Here is a 15666-nt window from a genome sequence, read left to right as displayed (position 1 = left end):
AAAAGAAAAAGAAAAGGAAATTTAGACACTTACCTCCACCACATACAAAGGATTTTAGACCAAATGGAAAAGTGAAAAGTACAAATCTTCTAGAAGAAAACATAGGAGAAAGTTTTTGTGACTTGGGTTTAGGCAAAGCGTTCTTAGATATGCTTAGATATAGCATTCATGAGCCATGAAAGAAAAAAATTGGTATCTTGAAGTTCATTAAATTTTTAAAAATTATGTTTCTGGGCACATGGGTTGCTCAGTAGGTTAAGCATCTGACTCTTGGTTCCGGCTCAGGTTATGATCTCACGGTTTTGTGACTTCAAGCCCCACATTGGGGTCTGTGCTGACAGCACAGAACCTGCTTGGGATTCTCTTTCTCCCTCTCTCTCTGCCCCTTCCCTGCTTGCACTGTCTCCCTCTCTCAAAAATAAATAAATAAACTTAAAATGTTTATGCTTCAAAAGATACTGTGAAGAAAATGAAGACAAGCCCAAAAGAAAATATTTGCAAATCGTATATCTGACAATAGACTTGTATCCAGAATATATGAAGAACTCTTACAATTCATTAAGAAGATAAACAACACAATTTATTTTTTTTTAATTTTTTTTAACGTTTATTTATTTTTGAGACAGAGAGAGACAGAATATGAATGGGGGAGGGACAGAGAGAGAGGGAGACACAGAATGGGAAGCAGGCTCCAGGCTCTGAGCCATCAGCCCAGAGCCCGATGCGGGGCTCAAACTCACGGACCGCGAGATCGTGACCTGAGCTGAAGTCGGACGCTTAACCGACTGAGCCACCCAGGCGCCCTGATAAACAACCCAATTTAAAAATGGGCGACATACTTAAATAGATATTTCACCAAAGAAGACATACAAATATCTAATAAGCAAATGAAAAGATGCTGGACATAATTAGTCATTAGGAACAGGGGAGTTGGAACCACTTTGAGATGCCACCTCATAGCCACTAGATTGGCTATAATAAAAAGAGACAATACCAAGTACATAAAGAAGCTGGAATCCTCATACGTTGCTGGTGAAAATAAAAAATGGTACAGTCATTTTGGGAAATAATCTTGGCTTGTTAAAAAGTCAAGCATACATGTACGTAGCAAATTTACCCAAGAAATCTACCCAAGAGAAATGAAAAGATATGTCCATGCAAAGACTTGTACATAAATGTGCAGAGCAGCATTCTTCACGATAGCCCCAAACTGGACCTCATTCCAAAGCTCCATCCACCAGTGAATGGATAAACACAGGTGGCATATCCATACAACAGAATACTATTAACCGATAAAAAAGATACAATCATGGTGCATGCTACAACTTGGATGAATCTCAAAAACATTATGCTAGGTAAAAGAAGCCAGACACAAATAATGGGTGATTGCTGACACTGGATATGAGTTGATCATTTCGGAAGCTGGTGGTGAATATACGGGATGAACTCTTCTCTGTAATTTTGTATCATGAAATTCTCCTTTACAAAATTTTGTAAATGCTCCCAATCACCGTTTTGTCAATCACGTTTCAGAAATACTAAATCTATTCCTCTCCTAGGTCATTTCTCTCTCAATGCCACCTTCCCTCACTGTCTTCCGTTGTCTGTCTTGCCCAGAACGGGTGCCTGCCGCTTCCCAGTACCATCTGCTCGCACTTGGCCCGGATGATGATTTCTGCTTCGTAGCGTGTATCTGGCTCGCGTGTCCATTTATACCTGGTTGGCTCTACAACCTTCAACTGTGTTTTTGAAAACCATTCCAGTGAGCTTCTTCCATACTTTAGAAATGCTGTACTTAAGCCTCCTTCCGTTTATATAAGGACATCTACTAGGCCAGGTTTTCTTTTTATATGTGCCTCCTTTTGGAGAATGGGTGTTTTATGGCATTTTATGAGCATTTAGCTCCACCATTTTATACGTGCTTCCAATGACAAGTGTCAGACTCTAAGTCTATTGGACAGATACTACATTTACCCTGATGAGAAACCAACAGTTCTTGCTTGCGGTAGGTGCTTTGGATGCAAATTCCTTTTTTTTTTTTTTTTAGGTTTACTTATTCATTTGAGGTGGGGGGTGAGAGGGCTTGCAGGCACAAGTTGGGGAGGGGCAGAGAGACAGAGGGAGAGAGAAAATCCTAAGCAGGCTCTGCACTGTCAGTTCAGAGCCTGACGCTGGGCTCGATGCCGCGAACAAGCAAGATCATGACCTGAGCCGCAATCAAGTGGACGGATGCTCAATCCACTGAGCCACGCAGGTACTTCCTGGATGCAAATTCTCATTTAATTGATGCTTCACAACAACCGTATGAAACAGAGTTGTTATCTCCGTCTCATGGATAATAAAATGGAGGTTTGGGGAGGTTGAGTAACTTTTTCTTAAGATGGCATGGAGAGTGTGTAGCTGAGACAGGATAGAACCCAAACTTGTTGGACACCTAAGTCTATGCTAACAACACAGACAATTCTGTTTTCTTATCAGCCTTGAATGGGACCCACCCCAACCCCGGGGGTTGGGAACGAAGAGGAAGCAGAAGCCCTAAACTTGGCACCTCACTTTTCTACTACACTCTTCAGGTAGCTAGAAGAACTGAAGAAATGGCTGGGGAGCATTCTGTAGGGATGGGCAGCCCCAAACACCCCACCGGGGCTAGGAAGACACAGCTGTGGTTTTTTTGCTTGTTTGTGTGTTTGTTTTCACATGTCTTCTTCAATTTTGAGAGAGAGCGAGACAGAGTATGAGCAGGGGAGGGGCAGAGAGAGAAGGAGACAGAGAATCCGAAGCAGGCTCCAGGCTCCGAGCTGTCAGCACAGAGCCAGACGTGGGGCTCAAACCTGTGAACCTCGAGATCATTACCTATACCAAAGTTGGACGCTTAACCAACTGAGCCACCCAGGAGTTCCTGACACAACTGTGGTTGGAACTCAGGTTTCTGTGCCTCTAAAATGGTTCTCCTTCTGCTATAATATGCTGTTTCTCAAGGAGTTATCTGAACTAGGAATGGCATAGTCAAAGCATGGAGTTACAAGGCAACCTTGACGGTTAATATCTGAAGATTCCTTGTGTGAAGGGGAGGAGATTCTGGGAGATTCTGATAGTCCTGATGAGAGGGTCAGCCGTAGTCACAGGCAGAATAACTAACTGTAGGATGATTTCAGATGTTCATCCAAAGTGATTTCCTAGATACATCCTCGTGAGATTCCAGAATAAGAAGGAGAGTCAATCGTGAAAGCCTCTAGAAAGAAAAAAAGCAAATTACTTAGAATGAAAGTCGTACTGATATCAGAAGATTTTATTCACAACATTGGATAGTAGATGTCAATGGAAGAATGCCTTTAAAGGCTTAAACCGAGATTCCAGAATTCAGGACTCAGCCAGGCTATCAATTACCTGATATGTAGCCCTTTGGGAAAAAAATATATTTGTAAGTATAATAAAAGAATATTAATTTTCTGTTGGTACTGAAAATATTACCCTTCCAGTGGCACAGGTATAAAGATGTAAAACCACTGTTTATTCTCTGCGGATGGAATCTCACTATTTTTTTTCAAGTAGTGAAGAATATTTGTGTTATCCGATTATGTATTTTTTATACTTTTGTTGTATAATTATAGTATTATAAATGTCGCTTACCGGCTCTTGACACATTGTAGAAATTTACATATACCGAAAGGGATCATAATACCATAAATCTTCGTATCATAGAAATAATGGCATAGCTGGCAAAAATTGGAAAGTGGAGTGAGGGAGATTAGAGAATGGTGAGGAGATCTCACAGAATGGGGAGAAAGAGATAATGTTGAAATAAAATAGAGATTTAATTCTACCATTTAAAGTTACTAAGTTTTGGGGCGCCTGGGTGGCTTGGTCAGTTAAACGTTTGACTTCGGCTCAGGTCATAATCTCACAGTCCGTGAGTTCGAGCCCCGCGTCGGGCTCTGTGCTGACAGCTCAGAGCCTGCAACCTGTTTCAGATTCTGTGTCTCCCTCTCTCTATGACCTTCCCCCATTCATGTTCTGTCTCTCTCTGTCTCAAAAATAAATAAATTAAAAAAAAATTAAAGTTACTAAGTTTTGAGAGACTGATTATAGAAACAGACGATGGCCAGACCGTACATAAAAACAGAAATTTCGGGGACACCTGGGTGGCTCTGTTGGTTAGCATCTGATTCTTGGTTTTGGCTTGGGTCATGATCTCATGGTCGTGAGACTGAGTCCCAGGTGTGATTCCGCATGGAGCATGGAGCCTGCTTAAGATTCTCTCTCCCTCTCCCTCTGCCCCTCCCCCATGCACATGCACTCTCTATCTCTCAAAATAAATTTTTAAAAATGTCAATCCATCAATCAATCAAATGAAAATAGAAATTCGATCCACAACCTGTAGCCCAGGCAACCAACCCTTTATTTATGATAAGGAAGCCAGCCCACTATTAGTCAGGCTTGCAGGAAGCCACATTCCTAGCTCTGGTGACAATGCAGGGTCCTAAACAATTAACTTCTGTAGCAATCAGCCCAAATGGCCAGGCAATTAATAACTGAGAGCATCCCTGATTTTCGTCCCCTCTTCAACTTTAAGACCACTTCGCCCCTAACCAATTGCATAGGATGCCCCATTTCTAGTTGGCCCACCTACAGCTTCCCAGACTAACAGCCCCCAAACTGGGCACATCTGAAGCCTTCTCTGTTCTCCACTCTACAGCTTCTCTATTCCTCTGCCTGCCTTTGAATCTCCGTCGAAATGCCAGTGATGCTGTCTGACTCCCTTGCTACAGCAAGCTCAGAATTAACCCTTTGCTTTTCTCATTTGGTTGGTCTTCGTCTATTTCCACAGTTGACTCACAGAAGGACCAAAACATAAAAACACAATAAAGCTTTGGTGAAGGAGGAAAAGGAGAGAAGCAAAATAACTTCCTCATTTTCACGATGAGAAGTCCAGAGATGCTATTTAGAGAGATACCACAGGAAATAGGGGCATGTCGTATTATTTAGAGTTACGGGGGTAACTTCCTCATGATTTACAAGAGCGAATGGTCACAAATAGCTCTCCGCTCTCCTGAGAAGGGGCACAGGGAATGGGGAAAAGAGAGGAGGACATTTTGTTTTCACTCGAGAGCCTTCAACAACATTTTAACTTTTGTTTTCATGTTGATTCATTAGTTTTCTAACAAAATACATTTCTGGATTGTTGCCTTTTATTTCTCTGGATAAGCATCCTACTTTTTTTTTTTTTTTTTTTTTTTTTGAGAGAGAGAGAGCACGCTCGTGAGCATGAGCAGGGGAAGGGTAGAGGGAGAGAGAGAGAGAGAGAGAGGGAGAGAATCTCAAGCAGGCTCCATGCCCAGTGCCAAGTCCAACTTGGGGCTCGATCCCACAACCGTGAGATCATGATTTGAGCTGAAACCAAGAGTCGGATGCTTAACCAACTGAGCCACCCCCAGGTGCCCCTTAGCATCCTACTTTTAAATTTTTTTTTTCAACGTTTTTATTTATTTTTGGGACAGAGAGAGACAGAGCATGAACGGGGGAGGGGCAGAGAGAGAGGGAGACACAGAATCGGAAACAGGCTCAGGCTCCGAGCCATCAGCCCAGAGCGTGACGCGGGGCTCGAACTCACAGACCTCGAGATCGTGACCTGGCTGAAGTCGGACGCTTAACCGACTGCGCCACCCAGGCGCCCCGCATCCTACTTTTAAAATGTAGATGCACCTAAGGAAGTCAAAGTCCATGGTATTGATCTTGGCAGGGAAGACCCAGACAATGGGAAAGACATGAAGGGAGAGAGTGGATAGTCCCGGGTGGAGACTAGGACGGACCTGCGAAGGGGTGGGGTGTTGCCCCATGGGCGTGGTGTTGGGCCACAAGGGTAGGCATGCAGTCATGGTCACGTAAAGGGATATCAAGACAGTCAATTATTCCCGCTCCACACTTTTCCTGAGGATATTTGTTACCTACTCCAGGAACAGACATGCAGGGGAGGACCCACGACAGTGACTATGGTTGAAGAAGAAGGGGTGAGTCTGCAGAGACAAAGTTAAAAAAAAAAAAAAAGAAAGAAAGATTCAATCTCAGGCAGCAGTGCAGGAATTGATCTGAAATTTTCAAATCGGTGTGTTTTTTTTTTAAGAAAAAAACGTTAATCCGCTTTCACCTAACGGTCTAAAATAAAACCATCTGTTCTGCTTTATATTTTCTAAAATTGTGATTACTTAAGTGTCTTTGATTATTTCCTTTTGGGTCACTTGTGGGGGTGGGGCGGATGACGAATACTCGGGTAGCGTCTGAAATGTTCCTTGCGGCCCTAACCTAATAATGGAGTCGGTCTCAAGCACTCACTAAGGAAGAGGAAGTCACAAAAGGCTGCTGTATTGTTGAAGATGCTCCTGGCTGTTCATACGGAAGAAAGGACCCCACGTGGGTACCGTTGTTATCTCTTAAATACCCCAAGTGGATGTTTGTTACAGTCCCTCTGTAAACACAAGTGAAGTAAATGGTCGCACTGAGGAAAGGTCCCTGCACGCCAATGCCTCAAGCTGTTTGCCCAACCTCAAAACTAAGACTTTATTTTCAGCATTGGGTGTAGAGCTGTGAAGGACCAATCAATCACTTCTGGTCTCTATGACCTTTTTGTTTTTTTCCATTTATTTTGTGACAGAGGGAGAGTGAGAGCGAGTGGGGACGTGGCAGAGAGAGAGAGAGAGACAGAGAGAGAGAGAGAATCCCAAGCAGGCTCCATGCCATCGGCGCAGAGCCTGATGCAGGGCTTGAACTCACGAACCGTGAGATCATGACCTGAGCTGAAACTGGGAGTCGGACATTTAACTGACTGAGCCACCCAAGCACCCCCGGTCTGTCTGACTCTTAAACTAAGATTCATACAGATATTCATTCAGCCCTGGTGCCATCGCTTATAAGAACGCACCAAAGCCCTGGCTATGAACAGCGTGCTGCCCTTTCTGGTTCCCATGGCTCCGTTGACGCTCTGACGTCCTTTTCCCCACCCCACTACTCGGGAGCCTGGCAGGACTTCACTAGGCTTGGCCTCTTGGCTCTGGGGTGCCTGCTACGGCCATTCTCAACTCCTACCAAAAAGTTTATTGAAAACACAGCCACTTTCGGAGATGCACGATAGAAAGGGGTCCAGTTTGGTTGCCAACTCACCGGGATCTTCAGCAAATCCCTGAGCCTTCCTTTGCCTTGCTGGTAAAATTCCACCTCCTTCCCATGTCTACGGAACCTTTCCTGGTGTACTCTCTAATTTGCTCATAAATCCTAGATGCCAAAGAAGCACAGAATCCCAAAGGTGGAAAGCAATATAATTGAAGTCATACAAATAAACCTTAAGGAGAAGCACGACGTGGAAGCTTATCTTCCTACCTCTTTGGTGTGATTTTGGGGAATTCAGGGAGCATTTGCTGACTTTGCTGCCGGTAATAACCCTTCCTTCTGATTATGCTGTTGTTGTGGTTTACTGTTTCCCACTCTTTTCAACGACTAGACTCTGGGGCAAATGCAACAGGATTTCTAATAGAACTAGATCAAATACAACACAAGGCCTGCTTTCTGTGAAAAGGCAAGTGGGAAAGTAATGGGGAACTGGCTAACTGGGATGGGGACCGTTATCAATTCTTAGATGCTGTTGGCAATCTGTAAGGGAGCAGTTTCATTAAGTTTATCCTTTCTTCCCCCCCAGGACAAATGTGTGTGGACTACAGACTCTATAGATCTGTCTGCCTTAGGAATTGCTGTCACAATTTAAACACCAAGATCCACCCCAGCAAAATGAATGCCCCGTCTCTTGCCTTTTGCAAAACGTCGCTCGGTCTTAAATCAGAGTCTCACATGAATGCCTGACCGGCAGGACTTAAATTAATCATGGAAACCTAGCTCGGAATGTCTTTTTCTGCTTTCCGGCCTCTGCTGTACCCAGGACCCTCTGGTTGAGGGTATGAAGAGCCTTAAGCAAGGCAGCCCGCAGTGTGCCTCTCCCTCTCTGGGCTAGAAACTCAGAGATGATCGTGGCTTTCACCTGTCACTGAAGACTCCCGGTCCAGCTCAGGCGATACGTGACTATGTTTCTGCGTGAGATGCCATGAGAACACGCGGGAGGGAACGAGTCACGGAGCGCCATAGAAAGTTCTGTAAACCAGGAGGTCACGTCCGCGATCCGAGTTAGGCCTGTGAGGGGGAGGTGTGGTGCGAGTATGACAAAGGATGTGAGACACACGGGGACTTTAGCAGCCACTGCTGTGGGACAAGGGGAGCCTGAGGGGACATGCCGGGCTGGACGCTGACCACGCCCAGGGTCCAAGCCGAGGAAGACATTGCAACCAGTATGGGAGGCCCCGCACCCCTGCTACCCAGCTGCAGGGGAGCCGAGTGGCAGGTGTGTGGTTGTTAAGAGCTAAGGGCTCAAAACCCAGCTGTGCCGCTCACTCTGTGGGGTCAAGTCGCTCAAACTGTCTAAGCTTCCAACGTCCCCCCGTCAGCCTCGCATACACGCGGGAGCTTCTAGGCTCTGTGAGTACCGCATGGAACTACATCCTCCCTCCCTCTGCTTTACCCTTGTGGTGCTGCTGCGGTCACTTTGATGGAGTTGTGCCCAAGCTGGAGAAAGCAGGCAGCCCACAGCCATAAACGGGAAGGAGCCCAGATGCCCCGCCGCCTTCCAGCTTTTGAACACACTTCTAGATATTTCTGAAGCTGCCTCCAGCTTCCTTGAGGGGGCAGGAAGAGAAAATGAGGATCTTAGCATCCGCCTTCCCCTCTACCTTGCCTGTCCCCTCCCTTCCCTCCCGCGTTCTCCTGGGGTGACAGGGACAGGCTTTCTCCCCTCCCCTATGTGCTGATGGGAACCCTCTAGTCTAAAACTATGGTGCCAGGGGCCAGGCTCCTGGAGGAGACAAAAGAAAATGTGAATCATGTTTCTCAACAAAACTTGGCTTGTGACACTATGGGCGAAAATCGTAGTTCAGATGCCGGAACCTGAACACTGCCTCTCTGTACCCGCCTGTTCTAACGCCCCCTGCACTGGTTGGATCCCACCTCCCTCTCCTCCCGAGATACATGTACAGACAGATCAATAAACACAGACACGCACGCGAGGAAAGTACCGTCATGTTTCTTTGAAACAGTAATACTACGAGCTCAGAACCTTCGCTCAGGTGGGATCTGGTAAGGAGGTGCTCTTGAAGTGTATGTTGGAGATCACCACACCGCTGGACAGGAGGAAGACTGAGCATTTCAGGGGCCACCAAAGGCATCGCTGGCTTTCATTGCAGTCTGACTCCGGGCAGGCACTCGCACACATCTTCGGATCTCTCCGCCTGCCATCGAGGGGCAGAAATGCAAGGTGAGACACCAGCCAAGTAGGGCCCACGCTCGCCCAGCTGACCTGCTTGCTCCCTCGACACAAGCTTTCCCTCCTGTATCCTCACTGCCCCCTCAGTTCCCTGACCACTGGCCCTCTGTGAGATTTTTTTTTTTTTTTTGACAGACTTTTAAACAGTTCATCTTGGACAATTTCAAATTCAGGTGTTGAATGCGGTATGCCGACCGCCCACATACTCATCACCAGCTTCAACGGTGATCAACTCTTGGCCAATCTTGTTTCATTCAAACCCCCCTGTGGCCACTCTCCCTGTCTCCAGATGACCTGGAAGGAGACCCCAGATCCCAGTAGATCACATCACCTCTGGAAGCTTTCTCGTATCCCCTGCGGCGATTTGCCACCTCACCTAAAATGCATGAGTCTCCCACTGGACACCTAGACCACATTCATACACAGTTACATGCAGCTCAGAGTTTGTAACTCTAATTCCATTCCCATGTCACGTCTCTCTAGGATTGGTGCATGGATCTTCAGTAATGAGACTAGTGATCCCATAATTTATCCCTTTGCACACACACAAAAAGTCAGGGTCCCAGTGACTTTGGAAGAAAAGCTTCTAGAGCATTTTGATCCTGTAAAGGATCCGAGGTAGCTTCTCTTTAGTAGTTGAAAGTCCTGCCTTCCTCCTTTCCCTACTTCCCCTGCGCTATTTACCTAATTAGCTTGCTTGACGAGATATACACATTTTTGGTAAGGTTTTCTTGAACTAGAGAGAAAGTACATATAACTTGAACCGGTTTCTTGCCTCTAATTAATCGGGAAGACTGAGAAGGCAGGAAGAGTCAAAGGATGACTGCTTCACTTTGCAGATGGGCTTGAAGTGGCTCCTGCGTAGGAACAAATCTTATTACATAAAATTATAGTCTCTGCCTTTTCTAAATACCTCCTCCAACAGAAGTTGTGTCATGAGAGTCGGTAATAAAAGCCTGGACTCTCATTTACCATAATGGTAGAGGTGGCTAAAAATTCACCCCCTCACTCAGGGTTTGTTTGGCATAAGCACTCTAGAGGCTCGCTTTTCAGTGGAACGTTCCGATGTGTCTAGGGTGGTGAGCATACTCACTTTGTAGTGACGGACTTCAGACCACACGCTACCCCAAAACATGGCGCCTTGACATGTCAAATATATTAAGCTTAAGGAATATGACAAATGGCAGGGGCAGGAAGCGACATCTAACCTCCCCCTGATGTAGGTCATAGACCCTCACGTGAGAGGCACTCTCCCTGTATGTACCCAGAGAAAAGGAACATCCTTCCCTCCAAGACCAAGGAACTCCAAGAGGGATCCAGATGAATAGCCTTTGCTGTTTCTTCAACTTACCGCATTTAGTTCATGCCTATTTATCCTGTCACATTCTCCTACCACTTTCCACTCTTCATCTAACCTAGTATGAACATTCAGGATTAACCGTTTCTTTAGGGTTTCATTTCCTTAGGAAGGCTCCAGTATCATGTGAAACTTACATGAAATAAATGCATAGGCTTTTCTCTTACGATGCTCTTTCGTTCCAGAGCCCCAGCTGAGAACCTAGAAGGGTAGAGGGAAAAGAGGTTTTTTTTCCCCTCTCCTTCTAAGTTCTGTATATAGCCCTTGCTAGTGTAAATATAAGCTCCTCTGTATCTCTGTTATTGGCTAAATGCTGGGCAGGTGAGCTGGCCTAAGTGTTTGGCGTTGAAAATACGACATATTCCCAAGCAGGCTTGTAGGTTTCACCGTTGAGTGTTGCCAACAGTTTTCCAACACATATTTGCGGGCAAATATTTTTGTTACTAGTATTGCTCAGAATAAAATGTAACGTGCTCATCCAGAAATTGCATTTTATGAAATGATAACTTTACGTGTTAACACGAACCAGGTCAGAGAAGTACATTTTCTCCCATTCTACAAGGCATTCTCGTTTATTTTTTTCATCTAAGATTTTTTTCCCTCAACTATTATGTAAAAGACAATTTCTAAATCTTAACTCCTATTTGCCTTTTGGGTTATTTGTTGGTTTTAGGACCAACTACAAGTTGGGTTCCTGATTTTTTTTTTTCTTAGAAGTAGGGATTTTGGGAAATATTAAAGGTCATTGCTAGGAGAGAGAATGAAGGCGATCTAGTGAAGCCCAGATCCCTAATGTAATGGACGGAAAGCTAGGGCTTCCAGAAGTTCACACTGCTGGGGGAAGTCCAGCTTCACAACCTGCCCATTCTGACTGCCATCAACTCTACTAGGCCCCCACACTCTGCTTTTAAAAAATGATTTCTGGGTGATTTCAGCATGATTTTATAGTTCAGTTGCCCTTTAGCTGACTTAAACTGGGATTGCACGCTAAAATATATTTAGCTTGTCTATGATTCCCTTCCCTTTATGGAAATAAAATGTGAGAGAGTCAGGAGTAATTGGAACAATGGAAACTCTGGGGGGTTAGAGCCAAGTTCAAACCTCTCTGTATTCCCTGAGCATTTGCCTTTCAAGGGAGAAAGGATCTGTCCTGTACTTAACTCTGGTCCTTTGTCAGGGGGAAGGGCAACATCCATCATCCTCCTTCATTGACTGAGCCAGTGCGGAACATTTGATAAATAGTGATCGATTGCTGGGTGGTGATGGCAAACAGGGGTATGTGTTCCAGGTTCCATTGAATGCTTAAGAGCTAGCGATCAAAGATTCTGGTAAAGAGTAGAAAGAGCTCCAGAAAGAGCATTTGGTAGAATTCTCATGTTTTGTAGACAACAAACCTAAGGCTCGGTCAATGCTGAGAAGTGCATGGTGTGGTCCCACAACGCAAGCAAGGGTGAAGAAATTGTAGTATATGTCATGGAAACACACAAAGCAAGAACACAGAATACAAGACATTTCTTACTACTCTTTAACTGCTCCTCTGACGTTAGCGTTTCTCAGCTTAGGGGGTGTCTGCCTCCCATGATACACAGGGCGGTCTCAGTTGATGTGGATAACTCCTACAACGTTGACTCCCATGGTGACAAAGAAAGGTCTTCCCTTTCCATTGCTCTTTCCAAGTCCCTCTGATTAGTCAAGGAGAAATGGTTCTGACGCTTGCTGATCTCCTTTTCCCCTTGGGCTCAAAGTCCAGAGAGGGCAGTAGCTGGCTGGAGTTTAAGAAATAACAGTGTTGCTTTAGAAAAAAACGTACTGCGGTGCCTGGGTGGCTCAGTCAATTAAACGTCGGACTCTTGATTTTGGCTCAGGTCATGATCATGATAACCGTTCGTGATAACTCTCTCTCTCTGCACCTCCCCCACTTGTGCGCTCTGTCTTTCTCAAAATAAATAAATAAACTTTAAACAAGTATTTGTTTTTATAGTACCTTCAATTTGTGGCAAACAATATTGGTTTCTTATTTATGGAAAGCTTTTATTTATTTATTTATTTATTTATTTATTTATTTATTCATTCATTTATGTATTTATATTTTATGTTTAAGTAATCTCTATACCCAACGTGGGGCTTGAACTCACGACCCTAAATCAAGAGTTGCATGCCCCGACTGAGCCAGCCAGACACTCCGGAGATCTTCCTTACCTTCCTTTCAAAATAACTTAATTTAGATTTTACGAGTGAGTAATTCACAGAAAAATGTCTAGTAAAAAGAGTACACGCAGCATGAAGATAAGGCCACATGGAAAGGTGGCCGGGGACATGACTGGGAAACACTCCACTAGGTAGATAAAAATGAGCCTGGAGGGCAAAAGTGGAACTTAATGCCAATCAAGTGACAAATATCTGTGCAGGAACTGGCTCATGACTTTAAGGAGCTTAAAATACATTTGTGAAAACAAGGCATTGTCTCTATGAAGTATACATATGAGAATAGGATTAAATAAATACATCCCACGTCCAAGTGGTGAGCAGTCAGGGAAGACCAGGTCTTGCCTCTTCTCTTCCATTGGAGGGAAATTATTGCTTTAAGCACAGGGAAGGGAGATATTTCCTTTGAGCTGGGCATAAGGAAGATGCCAGGAAGGAGGCAGGACCTTATCCAAGCCTAGAAACATATGATTTTTAAAAATAAAACAGGAGAGGAAGAGTATTCCCAGCAACCCTGTTGTTTCCAACAGGTTTTTCAGGATTCTACACAGAAGCCTATAATCCAAATTCCGTTTTTCACAATGGATTTTTTTTTTTTTTACTATTTTTTGGAAGTGTATAAGCACACATTTGCATATACTCCAATGTGATAGACACAAATTTAAACACAATGGAGACTGCCAATGTTTTCACTGTGCCGAAGGGCTGAACTATTTTGTGCTGACCTCAATCTCTTTATTATATGCTTATAAATGTAAATAACGCACCGAGGATGAAAGTGAAATAAAGTTTGTCTCTAATATGCAAAAACAAGATAGATTTAGTGGTTTTAAAACTTTTAAGTGTCGGGAATGAGCCCTGAGATTTTTGAGTTTCTTTGTATTTATACCGTTGAACATTTCATGCTATAAGATATATTTGGAAAATATCTTTTTTGAACAGCAAAAATTTTAAGTGGCTGAGAAAGCTCTTCATTAACACTTTCAAAATTAAACAATCACCAACTAAGGATTATGAGCTATTCTTAGATACGCTCCATGCTTCAATGTTGAAATGGAAATTTCCTATAACTCTACCCTCAAGCTTCTGGAAGACTTTACTTACGTGGATCCTGAGATTGCAAGACAAGCTGTTAAACTATTACCATTTGCAAAACTTAACGGAATCGAAATCCTCTTGGTACCAAATGACAAATATAAAAAAAAACAAAACCCGGGAATAAATAGTATGCTGATTCAGTCAGGAGTCATTGTTTTAAGAAACAAAACCAATACTGACCATCTCAGGCGAGAAGAAGAAAAGAATATTTATTACAAACATGCTGGAGGCTCAGAAAATCAACAGGTGGATGACAAAACTTATCTCGGGGAATGGCAAAACGAACAAACAAGGGGATTCAGGAGGGTCGGACAAGCAGAACCCAGAAGAAGTTTCACTGCACACAATGCCCCTGAAATTGCCTCCTATTGCCTATGCGTCTGGGATACTTGCTCAAGATTTAAACTCCCAGGGGAAGGCATCTGAGCGAGTGGGGCCAAATCATGTGGTTCTCTGGGAATAAGGAGGAGCTAATGGCTCCTGTCGTTGGTGATAAAGTGATCATGTCACCACCTCCCACCAGCTATCCACAACAGAGACACCCCAGGGAAGAAGGGGACTAGCAGGTGGAAGAGAGGACTGGATGCGGGACGACCCAAAATGACAATTATTCACTACAGATGGTGAGTCTGATAAAAGGCCAGAAACTGTTAACTATAACTCCAGAGTTCAAAGTTCTTTGTTTATTGAGCTCACCAAACGAATGCAGAGATCTTGGTCTCTGACCCCCAGGCTCCATGGACAAAAGACTGATTCCGGGGCTGGAGCAGGGCAGGTGCAAGGTGGCCAGGAACAGGGCTGTCCCCAGGTACGTGGAACATCAGGCCAGTAATTTCTGCGGGCTGTCTAGATAAAATTTTTGGTTAAAAAATGTATTACAGGGGCGCCTGGCTGGCTCAGTCAGTAGAGCATGTGGATCTTGATCTCAGCGTTGTGAGTTCAAGCCCCATGTTGAGCATGGAGCCTACTTAATAATAAAACAAAATAAAGAAAAGAATAGACTAGAATAGAATAAAACAAAATGTATTACAGAATTCATGAGACCACATAAGGTATGGTGATTTATCAATGAAGGTTTAGACTAACTGAGAGGAAAAGAGGTTGTTACCTTTGTGTGATTGTTCGAAGTACGCATGAAGATCCTTCGTGGGATCTAGGCTATTTGGATCTCCTCCTATTTGCCAAAAGTACTATCCTTGGCTAAATTCGTGCAGCTCACAAGACAAAAGGTAACAACAGTGAGAACTGCAAGAGCCATGGGTCCTCAGAACCTGTTCTTATTGAAACAATATAGATTTTCTTGCCTCTGTACCCTTCTGATACCATTCGCTCAAGATGCTGCCGTCATCCGTTGAGCATCCGTCTGTGCTATGCTTTAGGCATTCTGAGCATCATCAACAAAGCATAGAACCATGACTATCCGACTGTGATGAATCAATCAAAGGTAGTTCTATGCTTTGTTGATGATGCTCAGAATGCCTAAAGTGTGCAGGGAAATGTAATCAATTTTTTTTTTTAATTTTCTGGTCATGTTACACTTCCCATTCTGAATCTTATAGAATGTGGAACAATGTAGAGTAACACGTCCTCCTGTTGTGTCATCTCTTGATCTCCTCAGGCCTTAACCAAGGCATTCCTGGAATTTGCTCTC

The 15666-nt window shown here is 44.1% G+C and overlaps 1 long non-coding RNA gene across 4 annotated transcripts; it reads right to left on the bottom strand.

Annotated features, from left to right (window-relative positions):
* Positions 1 to 6779: 6779 nt before the first annotated feature.
* Positions 6780 to 15426, bottom strand: LOC109493068. 4 transcript variants are annotated; one of them, XR_006588451.1, is made up of 6 exons: positions 15124 to 15426; positions 14712 to 14861; positions 12255 to 12478; positions 10850 to 10913; positions 8558 to 9320; positions 6781 to 8172 (listed from the first exon to the last, which is right to left on the bottom strand). It is a non-coding gene; the product is annotated as an uncharacterized LOC109493068 (long non-coding RNA). The 4 variants fall into 4 exon arrangements; XR_002147095.3 differs by having other exon boundaries at positions 6782 to 8172; positions 12232 to 12478; XR_006588453.1 differs by lacking the exon at positions 12255 to 12478 and having other exon boundaries at positions 6780 to 8172.
* Positions 15427 to 15666: the final 240 nt, after the last annotated feature.

This window comes from Felis catus, chromosome D3, assembly GCF_018350175.1.
Source record: "Felis catus isolate Fca126 chromosome D3, F.catus_Fca126_mat1.0, whole genome shotgun sequence".
In the NCBI taxonomy this organism is placed as follows: domain Eukaryota; kingdom Metazoa; phylum Chordata; class Mammalia; order Carnivora; family Felidae; genus Felis; species Felis catus.
This window is presented reverse-complemented; position numbering and strand designations above follow the sequence as displayed.